Source organism: Festucalex cinctus, chromosome 18 (assembly GCF_051991245.1).
Source record: "Festucalex cinctus isolate MCC-2025b chromosome 18, RoL_Fcin_1.0, whole genome shotgun sequence".
In the NCBI taxonomy this organism is placed as follows: domain Eukaryota; kingdom Metazoa; phylum Chordata; class Actinopteri; order Syngnathiformes; family Syngnathidae; genus Festucalex; species Festucalex cinctus.
This window is the reverse complement of record NC_135428.1, coordinates 22,331,935-22,344,303: the sequence shown is the minus strand read 5'-3', so window position 1 is coordinate 22,344,303 and position 12,369 is coordinate 22,331,935.

The window sequence follows — 12,369 nt, the reverse complement described above, 5'->3', positions numbered from 1 at the left end:
TCAATGCAGTTACAGCAATCTTATCAGCGATTAAAAGACAGTATCGCTTGTAATTAAAAGAAAAGACAGCAAAGCTTCATAGTGGCTTCAATGTGCTGTAAGCATTGATCCATAATTCAGGCTAACAATTGTCGAATATAGATTGTGTGTGTGTATTATTACTTAATTCAGGATACCTTTTATTTACTTTTAATTTGTATTTGGCCACTTCCGTTACCTTATATGGTATGCCCGAGCTGTGCTGAGTGCAGCTTGGTTGTACCGGTTTGGCGGCATCTGGTGGTTGCTTTAGGGAGCTACACACAGAGGCCATTTGGTTTGGTTTTCACTCATGTAGACACCAATTGGTCTCGAACTAAGAATTGAGTCTAGTCCATTAATTTGTTATCTCATTTTACATGATATGGCGTTTCATCTGACCCACTCAATCCACTCAATTCAACACCCCCTCCTAGAGATCAATGGTGTCCATACTGATCAACCGCACAAGCCCGTCATTCAGCTCCAACCAATCGACTTCATCCAACCCCCCTATGTCATCCGGAAACGGAGACACCGGGGATTCAGAAGGCAAGGAGTCCGACGGAGGATCAGCAAGAGGAGACCACAGGCCCATCTCACCTACAATCAGGGAAGGAGACGACCCCGTTCCACCCCCATCCTCGCCTGGCACACCCTCCGGGTCATCACCAGATGATGTAACCTTCGGAGAGGTAGTCACAAGCTTCACCAGTGGCATAACCTTACCGACTGGGACGTCCTGACGGGCGGCACTGGGTTCCCCAGGCTCGTCTACCCGGTCCAGGACGGGCGAGGAGGGCGTTACAGGCGCGTAGGGCCCCTCGTCCCGATTAGGTTTGACCTGTCTCAAAGGAGTGGCGGCTACACAGAAGCCAGCCGGCGTGTTGAAAGTTAGGCGTTGAGTACCGTCAGGCAGGCGCCATATCATACGCATCAAAGGGAAAGTTCTCCCGATGAGTTCACCCCCATTGTTAACGAAATAACGTATTTTCTTCATGTTACTTTGAACCAAACCTTCCAACTTACTTGAGCTCGCGAGGTCAGCAAAGCCAGGCCACACCCAGGAACCGCAGTGGATATCAGTGAAGAGATCAAAAACGAAATTTAGAAAAAGCCCGTCAGGGATGAGCCACATTTCTCTACTCTCATCCTCCGCGGGCAAAGGATAGCAGCAGTGCCCGTAGTAAGCGTCCCCCACCACCCATGCGGACGTGAGGAGATCGCTTCCACAGAAGACACACCGCGGCTCATCCTGGTTATCCTGTCAAACACACAAACACAATTCGGCAATTCTTAAAACTGAGAGGAGCCTAAAATATCGCGGCCCTTGGTATATACAATCTTCTTAGACCTGAGGGGAGCCTAAAACATCGCGGCTCCCCGTATACACATTTTGATCTCGATCTAAGTCGACATCCGCACCTGCTCCATCGAGCGAATGCGGAACACCTCTACTACGGTAGAGCGAGGATGTGGTCGCTCTCCGAGTAGCGGAACCTTTTGGCGGGAGAGTAAAGATAGCTGCATAGGTAAAAAACCAAATCACTAAAACCAATTGGTCGACCAGGCGCAACCAAAGGAGAATTGAAATTATTCCCCAAACCATTCCCCATAATATTAGTTTAGCTGTTCGCCACACCCAGACCCCGCTGCCCGTAGCCACAGGGTTCTTTTGAAGGCGAACCACCATATTCATGATGTAGAGAGCCATTGCAATGGCCAATACACCTTCTAATACAACTGCTCCATATAAAACCTCAAAAATCTTGATAGAGGTTATATCCAAACAAATCCAGCAAACCAAGAGGAAAGTTTCAGCTACCCCTCTTGGAGTTTTATAATCTATTCTAATTCGGCCATGCATATACACAATGAAGCATCCCAGTCCCAGTGTGTATGTACAAAACACAAAGCGCAACACCAATACCTTGACAACAGCTATTATCAAAATAATGGGTCGAGTTAGCTGCCAAATGTCCCATTGTCCAGTACAACAATAAAGAAGCCATATTATGAAAATTATCCAATACTCAGCTTCATTACTTACATTTTGAAGGGCGCCTGGTCTCCCTATAGTACCATTAACCGAACTGCATGCCATGGTCAATTGTAGTTTTACTGTTCCGCCAAAAGATTTCAGTGAGAAGTGAGGAAGTCGGGGCTGGGGCGTTGCATTTAAAGTTGGGTCGATCCCGCCCCTTTCCGTAGCCCTTCCCCAATGCTCAGTAACTTCCTTTTTGTCGTCCCTCCCCAATTTGCCTGCAGCTCTTTGGCCAATAGCTGAGCTTTTACCTTATTTGGTATGGTTTTCTCTTTGCGATTTCGGTGAGGAAATAACGACAAAGTTCCTCTTTTGACAATTACAAAAGCTATCACCGCTGATAGAACAATCCCTAAACCTAGCAGGAACCAAAGTCCCACTTCTTGTACTAAATTATATAGCCCGGTTCGCACCCCAGTAAACGCCGTCTCCGCCACATCTTCTACAACTTCAACGGCTGTTGTGGCCACAGTTTTTACTACACCTCTTATTGCCAATCCCATTCTCTCATACCATGTACATACATGTTCCCCTTTATAATTATATTCGTCACTGTGTCCACAATGCAGCCATCTTTCAGCAGGTTCGTGGCATGTGCCCGGGCCATAAATCTTATTAAATCCCAACCAATCAAATCCTGTAACTATGTTTCCTTTACAAAGGGTCTTCCTAAATGCGTGACCTTCTAAAATTTGCATAATAGAGTCAGGAGGCTTGGGGATAATTTTAAGTCCTACCATTTTAGACAATTCCTTATCATTGTCCCATCGCGCGCAGTAATCTCTCCCTGCCGCCTGGCTCCGAATCCATCTATTACTATTATCTTTAATCCATACCGCTCCCTCAACATTGGCATATTCCGCATCGCGGTAGCGTGGAGTACAAAAATTCTTAAACCGGGACTGAACTTTGTGACAGGGTACACGTGCTAATACAATTGTACAGTTTTTAAAATTTTCCACGGCATTACCTCCTTCACACACCATCTCCCATGGTCTTGGGTTAGCGTATAAGGCTGGTCTCTCAACGTCAGGCCAAATATCGTTTTCTTTAGAGTATACTGTCGCAATATATTGGTATTTAACCCAATAATTGTCCGACTTTCCTAAGCATGGTATTACATCCTTAACCATTTCATCTTTATTGAGTCCCCACCACGTCTTACTCTCATCTCTCGTATGTTTTTCTTTCCAAGCTTGCAGCACCCCTTTAATCGTTAAGTTTGTTTTTAACCCTGTACAGTTATAAATCCAACGAGTAAAAGGTGGCGTTCCCATTTCCACCAAGGGGCATCGCGGTGAAATACCGCCTACCCATTCCTTCCTATCCAATCTGTCAAACATTCTTAGTGCTACACATTGATCAATTTTATCAAATCACCCTTCGGAACATTATGTAAATCATCCGGCGTAGGAATGCGTTGAGCCCACATTTGTACCCGCCTTATATTCAATACAGTTATTTTCACGGTCTTGTTAAAGGTTGATTCCAACACATACGTACCCCTTTTCCATACCCATGGAAAGGAGCTATTTAACCACTCTTCGTGTTTTACCTCTATCTTCATTTCACACAATACCTTTCTAATCCTTATCCCAAGAAGGGGAGCTAGGAGGTTACTTGCGTCACCCATAAGCCCTCCATTAGGGAGGGTAAATCTACCACCCCCATCCGCATAGCAAAACATGTGGTAGGGCTCGGGACAAAACTTCATCATATTCCAATCACAATGGCTATTATTATACGACTGGGCCTTTCTTAACCTAACCCTACATCCTGGCCGTTTCTTTACTTCTTTTATTGGTGGGGGCCTCTCAAACTCTTGCATCCCAAGAAATTTAGGTGAGGCATAAATCGTCCGGCGTATTCTATTGGCGTGGTGGAGTGGTGAGGGTGGCTCCTCTGATGGCAGAGTAGGAGCACCCAATTGATAAGTTATTGCTCGTTTAATAACTTTAATCGCCCTCGGCTTTCTAAATTTTCCAAACCCACGTAGTCTAAAAGCTTTAGATATCTTACCCGATGATGGAGTAGGAGTACCTGGCAGGTAAGCGGTGGTCCCGTTGGTCCCTGGTCCCTTGCACCGCAAGGTTAAACAGCTCCAACATGGTTCCCATGCCGGCCGAAGTTCGGTACAAGTGTCATTTCGTGGGACCGCCGGGTACGTGAAATCAGGGGCATCAGGGTCAGTCTTCACCCAGTATCCTCCTGTTGCATCTGGCAATCCTGCACAGTATTCGTTGAAGAACCAAGCAGGATCTCCCTCTCCAATCTGGATCCAAATATTTCTGACAATTCTTTGCTCTAGCTTCTTCAAGCATAACAGGGTAATATTGACTATAGAGTCGTTCGCTGTGTTATCAATCCGTCGAATAACTCGGACTCTACACTCGGTTTTTGATTTTGCAGGGTATGTTGTACTTCTTTTCAAAATTTTTAGAGATTCATTATAATTTGTTTTGTTGAAGGTCCCGAGATAGGAATTTAATATTGCGATCTTTTCCCTTCTCCATCCCATCTCACAGGGTTTTTCCGTTCCGGCACCGCAGGCTTCCCTATTCGGTCCCTTCCTCCTCTTCCATTCTTCATAGACATGCATCACCTCCACCTTCCAGCATGTTTGGTTGGTTATTTTAGTGGTGCCATGCCGTATCTCTACCAGGTCGATGGGATTAGTTGGGGCCATGCTATCGAAGCTGAACCGTCGTCTTCTCCACGCTCGCAACCCCAACAAACAATATATCAAGGATATTACTACTAAGCAAAGTATGGTAGTCAGCCAAATCCTTCCATACCCCCAGCGTTGTCTTCGACGGTTGACACGAACGTTCATGTAAATTCTTTCAGCTTCAGGTTGTTCATGAACTGTGTCCTGTGGGTCTTCATTTACTGGAGTCTCATAGTGGTTCTCTGACCTCGGGGGCTTTGGCTGGCGTTTAATTGTTCCTTCATTGAAATAGACGTGCGGTCCTTCACCTACCTCTAAAGTCAGGGGGTGAGGCAAGTTTAGAGTCGCAGGTCGGGGTATGTCATAAATCGGGGTTTCGTACCCAGGAGGACTCCAACCTCGGCGCTCGAATCGTTCTCTTGCCTCGGCTGAACAAAGTTTCCCAGGTATTACTAACTTGCCCCCGCTGCCACTAAAATCTTTCTCTTCTTCCATCGCGTCTTCGTAGCTTCGTTTCATGCTTCCTTCTGTTGGTCTTGTCTTTTGTGGACTACTAAGTTTTGAAATCTCATTGGCTCCTCCCTCTTTTCCTTGGGGGTTGGCCTTCATTACACAGTTATCTTATTTTTATTTAAATTGTTTCTACACTCCACTGAGCCAAATTCATTTAATTTTAAACAAGGGGGGTTTTAATTCTATTAATACTTAATTACCCCCACCCTTTTTAGTCATTTTGACTACTTATCTTCATCACGTTTGGCCCTCAGTTCAGCCAATCTTTCTTGCATTTGATTCCGTCGAAATTCTTGGTAGTCAAACAACAGGGCCGTTGAGGGTCCTGGTAACTCCTGTTGTACGAGATTCACAGGGGTCTGGTTGGACCTCTGTATTTTGGCCTCAGCTTCCTCGATTCTTTTTTCCAATTTCCTAATTATTTCCCTCATTTCTTTATGCTCAGCGGTACTTTTCTGAAAATGCTCAATTAAAGACAACCAATATGGTCTAAATTGCCCAAGATCTATAAAAAGATTGTGTAGGGGCGGTATTAATGCTCTTAGGAAATTATCTGATAATTCTCTACTTGTTTCTAACCTGGTTACTCGAGTCTTCAGCTCAGCAATCTCGTCCTCCATCTCCTTCTTGTTGCTACTTTTCAGCGGATGTAGAGGGCTGTGGGTCCTGGTGCCTGTTCCAAAAGCGTGACAGGACTACCTTAAGGACATTGTGTTCTCTTACCACATCAGCCTCGCTATCTTCGCTCGCCTCGCCTTCGTACCCTTTACCTTCTGGCTCCTCCTCATTAGAGGAGGGGCTCTCACCCATCTCTGGCTTTTCCCTCCACTCCGCCTTCGACCCTGCGGCTGGAGTTTCCGGTACAACTCCCTTTTCCGGTTGCTCCTGTTGAGGAAGAACGGAATGGGGAGCTTTTCTACACATTTCTGCCAATTTTTTCCACTTAGGCTTATCGCTATACTGCCATGGGTTTGCCTCATAAAATTTTGGGCACCCACGCAAAGACCAATGTCTTTTGCGGTAGCCTGACAAGTTTCCATCACCGTCACAACCCGGATAGGGACATCCAAGCCCCCATCTCTTCTTCGGGCGACCCCTGAGGTCAAACTTTTCTTCCGACCTGGGTGCCTTGTATTCATCCTCTCCTAATGAACTCACATTAAATTTCTCTAGCTCTCCTGTGGCCACCTGAGCTAATGCCATCAACTTCTCATTACCTCTAGGCTTTACTTCTTCATCTCCACTCTCACTACTACACCTTCTTGTCGGCCTAACACCAATATAATCCCCATAAAAAGTACAGTTGGGGTGTAACCGTTTGGCTTCCTCCTCTGTACTCATCGATACTGCCATCCCCAAAGAGTATATTCCCTCATAGGGTTTCATGGCCATCATCACTTTTACTTTCATCCAGTATATCGGGTCCCCTGGAACCCATCGCTGCGGCATCGCTGGACTCATTTTTACTACTACTGTTTTAGCTTTATACTCCATTCTGTTCAATGTAGTCTCCTTTACTATATGACTGCCACACAAAGCGATAATATTCACTGCTCTTTCCTGCGGGACATCAGGCAACGTCTCCATCGGAATGTCCCCTCGGGCCAATGCAACATCGATTAGTGTGGCCCAGGGTGTCCTTGACTCCCACGTAAACATAGGCTCAATGTGAATCAAAGTTGGCATCGCTTCCGAACCAACAATCAGCGGAGCCGAACCATACTTACCTCCCTTCGGCGGCCAGTTATTGTAGAGCAATGCCTGGAACCTCGGGTCGCTCGTCCTTTCGTTTATTTCCATCGGCCAATAGGTCAGCAAATCGGAACTTAGCGACATTATCGGGGTTTCTGCTCCAGTTAACTGCCACCCTTCGGCCTCCCCTGCTCTCACTAGTGAACCTTTTCCCATTCTCATCCTACAATGTAGGCAATACTGTATGCTCTCTCCGTCCCACAAACATTCACAATGTTGTGCCTCTGTATTCTCTTGCGGGGCTAAATCCCACTGAGCATATGCTTTTATTCTAGGTAGGCTTTTTATTCTACAGTATCCACACACCTGTATTTCAAGCACCTTAGCCGTGCCTGCCTCACTCAAGTACGGCTTAAGGCCATCTAGCCAATCCTTGTCTGCTACGCTCCACTGTTCCTTCGACCCCTCGTTTCCACTGCAAATTGCACAGGTCGAGACAGCCGGTTGCCAACTAAAATCTTCCACTCTATTACTAATATATCCTCTCACTGCATTTATCCAAAGATTAAATGCCCTACCGACCATTACCACTTTCTCCGTCCTCCGCACGATGACAGCTCCCTTCACCATGACGAGCTTGACAAAGGGCGGAGGGGCTTGTTCCATCTTTTAATTATTTGTCTTACTCCTTAGCTTCAGGCTGAATTAACTGGTATCGGTTTTAGCTGCTCTACCCCTTGGAGTCCCTTCTTTTTCAATCGCACTGTATTTCTGTCTAAAATTTCTTCAACGATGTCAAATTGGTCATATTTCGCTTTCACTGCCTGACTATCAGAAGGACCATGAGATTTTATCCACACTCTCTGTCCTACCTGAAATGGACACTTTCCCTTTTGAGGGGGTTGTGTGCTTTGCATCCGTCCTACCTCGGGAGCGACAAAGGGGCGCTGGTTCAATTCCTCTGAAGGGGAAGGTCTATCTGCTCTGCTCCTCCCATTCAAATCCTTGACCAACTCCACCAGTTTCTCACTCCATTCTTTTCCATTAGCATTTTTCCCAAGCCAACTTTTAACTAGACCAATGGTCCTTTCAGCCACACCATTAGCTTGAGGGGTATAAGGCGGCGAATAAGTCCTTATTATTCCCCACCTTTGACACCACCTGTCTATTGTAGCGTTTTTGAAATGAGTTCCATTGTCAGTCCTTAACTCTCTCGGTATGCCTAACCACATACAACCCTCTTCTAGTGTTTTCAGCACGCTATTAGCATTCGCATTACGTACAGCTTTAAACCAAAATGTCCTGACATCGAATCAACAAGCACAACAAGATATTTCTCACCTTTAGTGCCGCTTACTCCCATGGGGCCTGCTACGTCCATGCAAACTGATGCCCATGGAACAGTGCTTTTAATCGTCAATCCGTCCACTCGCTGTCCTCGGCGTCCTGCATTATACTTATTACACAACTCGCAATTTCGTATAACTGAACGGATTTTCTTTTCTGGGATCCAAAGTTCCAGTTTTTCCAGCTCCCTTTTTGTGGGCAAGGCACCTCCATGGCCTAGCGCTTCATGTACGGCCTTAGTCACCTCACACACAAACTCATTTGGGACCACTTTTCCTCCTTTGGGAGTATTGTCCCATTTTTCTGCTCCTACAATTACCAATCTTCTCTCTTGGAGGTATTTATCTATTTCATCATTTCCTCTCCAGTGAGCCCCCTCCTTGACGTGGGCTTTCTGGTGAACAACATCGATAGTCATATTCAACCTTAACTCGGCTATTTTCTTCCACAACTCAGCATGAGCAATTTCTTTACTCCTCGCTCCTTCAAACCCATTTTCCTCCCAAATGGATAAGTCTTCTTTGAGCGCCTGAGCACAATAGTGACTATCGGTTATAAGTCTTACTCGACTCACGTGTAATCTTATGGCCTCTAACAATCCTTCTAACACCGCTGTAGCCTCTCCTGCTTGGGCACTACCAGGAGTCTGACCTTTTCGGCGGCATATCTCTTTACCATTGTGTTTCAGGATGAAGCCCCAGTGGGCATACTGGTCTTCACCCTTTTTGGATCCATCTGTGTATAGAACCCATTCATATGGCTTCTCCTCACTATTTACAGTTTTCGCCTGTTTTTTTTAGATATGGATTTTGCTGGTCCTATCTCTAAATCAGGGTCCAGCAGGATATCTTCCCACCTTCCCCATCTCACATTAGTTGCTTTAGTACTTTCTAGTGTGTCTTTACGCAGGTAGCGATGTACTTGACTCTGCGTAACAACTTTTATGCCTTGTCCCTGGGCTAAGTCTTTTAATGTTCCCCAATATTTAGCAAGAACCGCTAATTCTCTCTCCTCCTGGGGAAACTTTTTCTCAACATTATTTATAGTATAAGTCCACAGTGTCACTAAGCCGGCACCTTCATTACTAACACTTACCATTGCATTATCTTCATCACATTGAATCTCAGCAACTAGCCTAACTTCCAAGCTTCTCGGTTCGAGGCGTATAGCATTTTTTACTGCGTTTTTGAGCCCTTCTAAATTTTCTTGGTCTTTAGCCGACCACGGCCAATCTTTTGTTTTCTTTTCGTTAGGATTTTTACGCAATCGGGCATAAAGGGGTCTCGCAAATTTCTGATAAAACGGAACATGATCTCGAACATAATTACACAATCCTAATATTTTCTGTAGTTCGTTCTCGGACGTTGGCGGCAAAATTTGTTCTATTTTTCCTCGATACGCTTGCGACAGCCCCAAGTCTTCAGACACTTGGAATCCCAAGTAATCTACCTGAAATCTGGCAAGCTGACACTTCTTAAGATTTAGCTTCAATCCTGCCGCCGTCACTCGCTCGATTACGGCCTGCAAAGTTTCCAAATGTTCCTCCTCCGTGTCACTAGCAATGAACACATCATCAATGTATACTGTGACTGGGAGACCTTCCAAAACATGCAAGACAGCTGATTGAAATACGTTCGGGGAATTTTTATATCCTTGCGGCAAGCGCTGCCAAACGTATGCTTTTCCTTTATGCGTAAACGCTGTTTTCCCTTGCGATGCTTTGGCAATTCTCAGGGAAAAGAATCCATTTGCAAGGTCAATACATGATTTATACTTTTTTACTCTTAATGTTTTTAAAGACGCCTGGGGGTTTATGAGGCTCGCTCGGTTAGCCACCGTACGGCGGTTCAGAGCTTTGAAGTTAATGACTGGCCTCCAACCCCCTCCTACCGCTTCAGGTTTTTTAACGGCTTGAATTGGGCTATTGGTAATCGGGTTTAGCTCTTCACGAATAATACCAAGTGCTAATAATTCTTTTACAATTACCCCCATTTCGGCAACTGCTCCGGGGTTGAGGGGATATTGCCTTACGGGCGGATGTACTCCCCCACTTATAGTATGCATGTATTTTGCTCCTAAATCACCGCAATCATTTTTAAAATGTGCGACTGCGGCCTTATCTAGGATTTCACCTAATCTCTTTTTCCCTTCCAGTGTTAACACACTGTCTTGGATTTGTTGGGCTTTTACGGCTGGTACATCTACTGACTTATACCAATTTCGGTTTTAGTTTTTCCCATCTCTTTTTTGCAACTTGCTTTTGATTTTTGGGCTTTTTCATTTCTTCTGCATCTTTTAATGTCAACAAATTGTGAGGTCCTACTACCCACACAATTCCCTTCCAAATTCCTACCGGCATTTTGGCAATCGAGCCATCAGCTACCATTACTTGTAGGTGTCCGATTTGTTTTAAGGCTCTACGGGTCATGGACACCTCAGCCCCTGTGTCTACTAAATAGGGTACTCCCTCCACCTTAGCATAAAGGTTATTCCCTACTCTGTAGACTCCTTCTAGGGTGACCCGTGCCTCTGTCTCCATTACTTTCCAGGCCCCCCGGAGGCTGCAGCCTTGCGCGCCTCGAGGAAGGCCTTCCTTTCTTCTGGGTTTAGTTTGTCGAATTCTTCTTTGGGCATATATGCTGGACCTGGTCCTCGCGCTGCTGGCTGTTGTCTTGGTTGGGGCCTCGTCTGCTGTCCTGGCTGGGTGGCCGGTCTCTGATTTCCACTCATTCTCTGTTGCTGAGGTCTCACATAGGGGACAGTCTGAACTGGTCGCTGAGCTCCCTGCTGGACTTGCTGTTCGTTCCCTCGGGTGCGACTAGCGATTGGTCCGGTTCTCCTCTTCTCAGCGTTATGCTTATTCAGGCGATCCCACTTCTTAACGGAGGCTTCAATTTTCAGCGTCGTGCTATTTGGAGCCATTTTCACAAAGACAGCTTCGTTCCCTTTGTCCTTAACAATCATCCGCAGCACTTTGATATACCTATTTGGCGATATAACTTCTTTAATTTTGTGCCACACGTTTAGCAGTGAAACGTCCCTTTTGAGTTGCTCCCTAGCTCTGTTAATATGGGCATCTTCATCTTCATCTTCGCCATCCACCCATCTTTCATAGACCTGTTGTGGTGTTTCGTTTGGTCCGACGGGGCTAGCGATGATGTACTGAAGCCATAGCTTCTTCGCGCCATCTCCTCCTGGCGCATCCCTAATCATGGGCCATGTCTCAACTAAATACTCTTTAGCTGATTCTAGCCTACCTTTTTGGCGAACCAACTCTTTTAAGGTCTTAAACTGCTGCACATCACCCTCTATGTCGTGTGGCTGATTTATTAAATTCGGTACTATTGTAGTTGATCCCAACTGTGTCATATATTGGGTCTGTTGGTTCAAGGGGGTTCTCGGGGCAGCTGGTACTGTTAAAGTAACCGCTGCTCCATCATTATCCGAATCTGAATTCAGGTCATCGTCGGCTCTCAGCTCGCATTTTGCTTTATCATTTATTGCTTTCTTGAGCCTTCTTAACATAAAATCATGTGCCACCGCCACGTAACCATCCCTGAAATTCTTAGTCAGGTCTTGATGAGCAAGTAATGTGGTATATGGCGGAGCCTGTAAAATGTTAACAGCCTCGCGATAAGTTATTCGCATGGTTAGAGGCATTTTACTATCTAGCTTACTAAGCCAGGCCGGTGGATAAGGGCGATTTACTTGCCCTGCCTCGGGTATGTATGCTTTTCGCCCATCCTTTGTCTCGATCCATCCCAGGCTAACATCCCTAGCTATCCTTTTTGAGGACCGGTACACATCAAACGTAGGTTGAGGATTCTTCTTTCTTCTATTCACTGGTCTTGTAACTATTTTTGGGTTCTGGCCGGGGTTGGCCGGGTCATCTTCTGACGAGGTTGAGTCTCGATCTTCATCAGCGGGATTAGCGCCAATCGCGGTCGGAACAGGAGCTTGCTCTCCACCGTCCTCCTCTTCGCTCCCATCTTCTAGCAGGGGCACCGGTATCATGGGGGGTCGTCCCGGAAAGGGGTCCCGTGCTGTTCCAGGGGTAGACGTGACGGGGCTAAAGGTCACCGTTCCC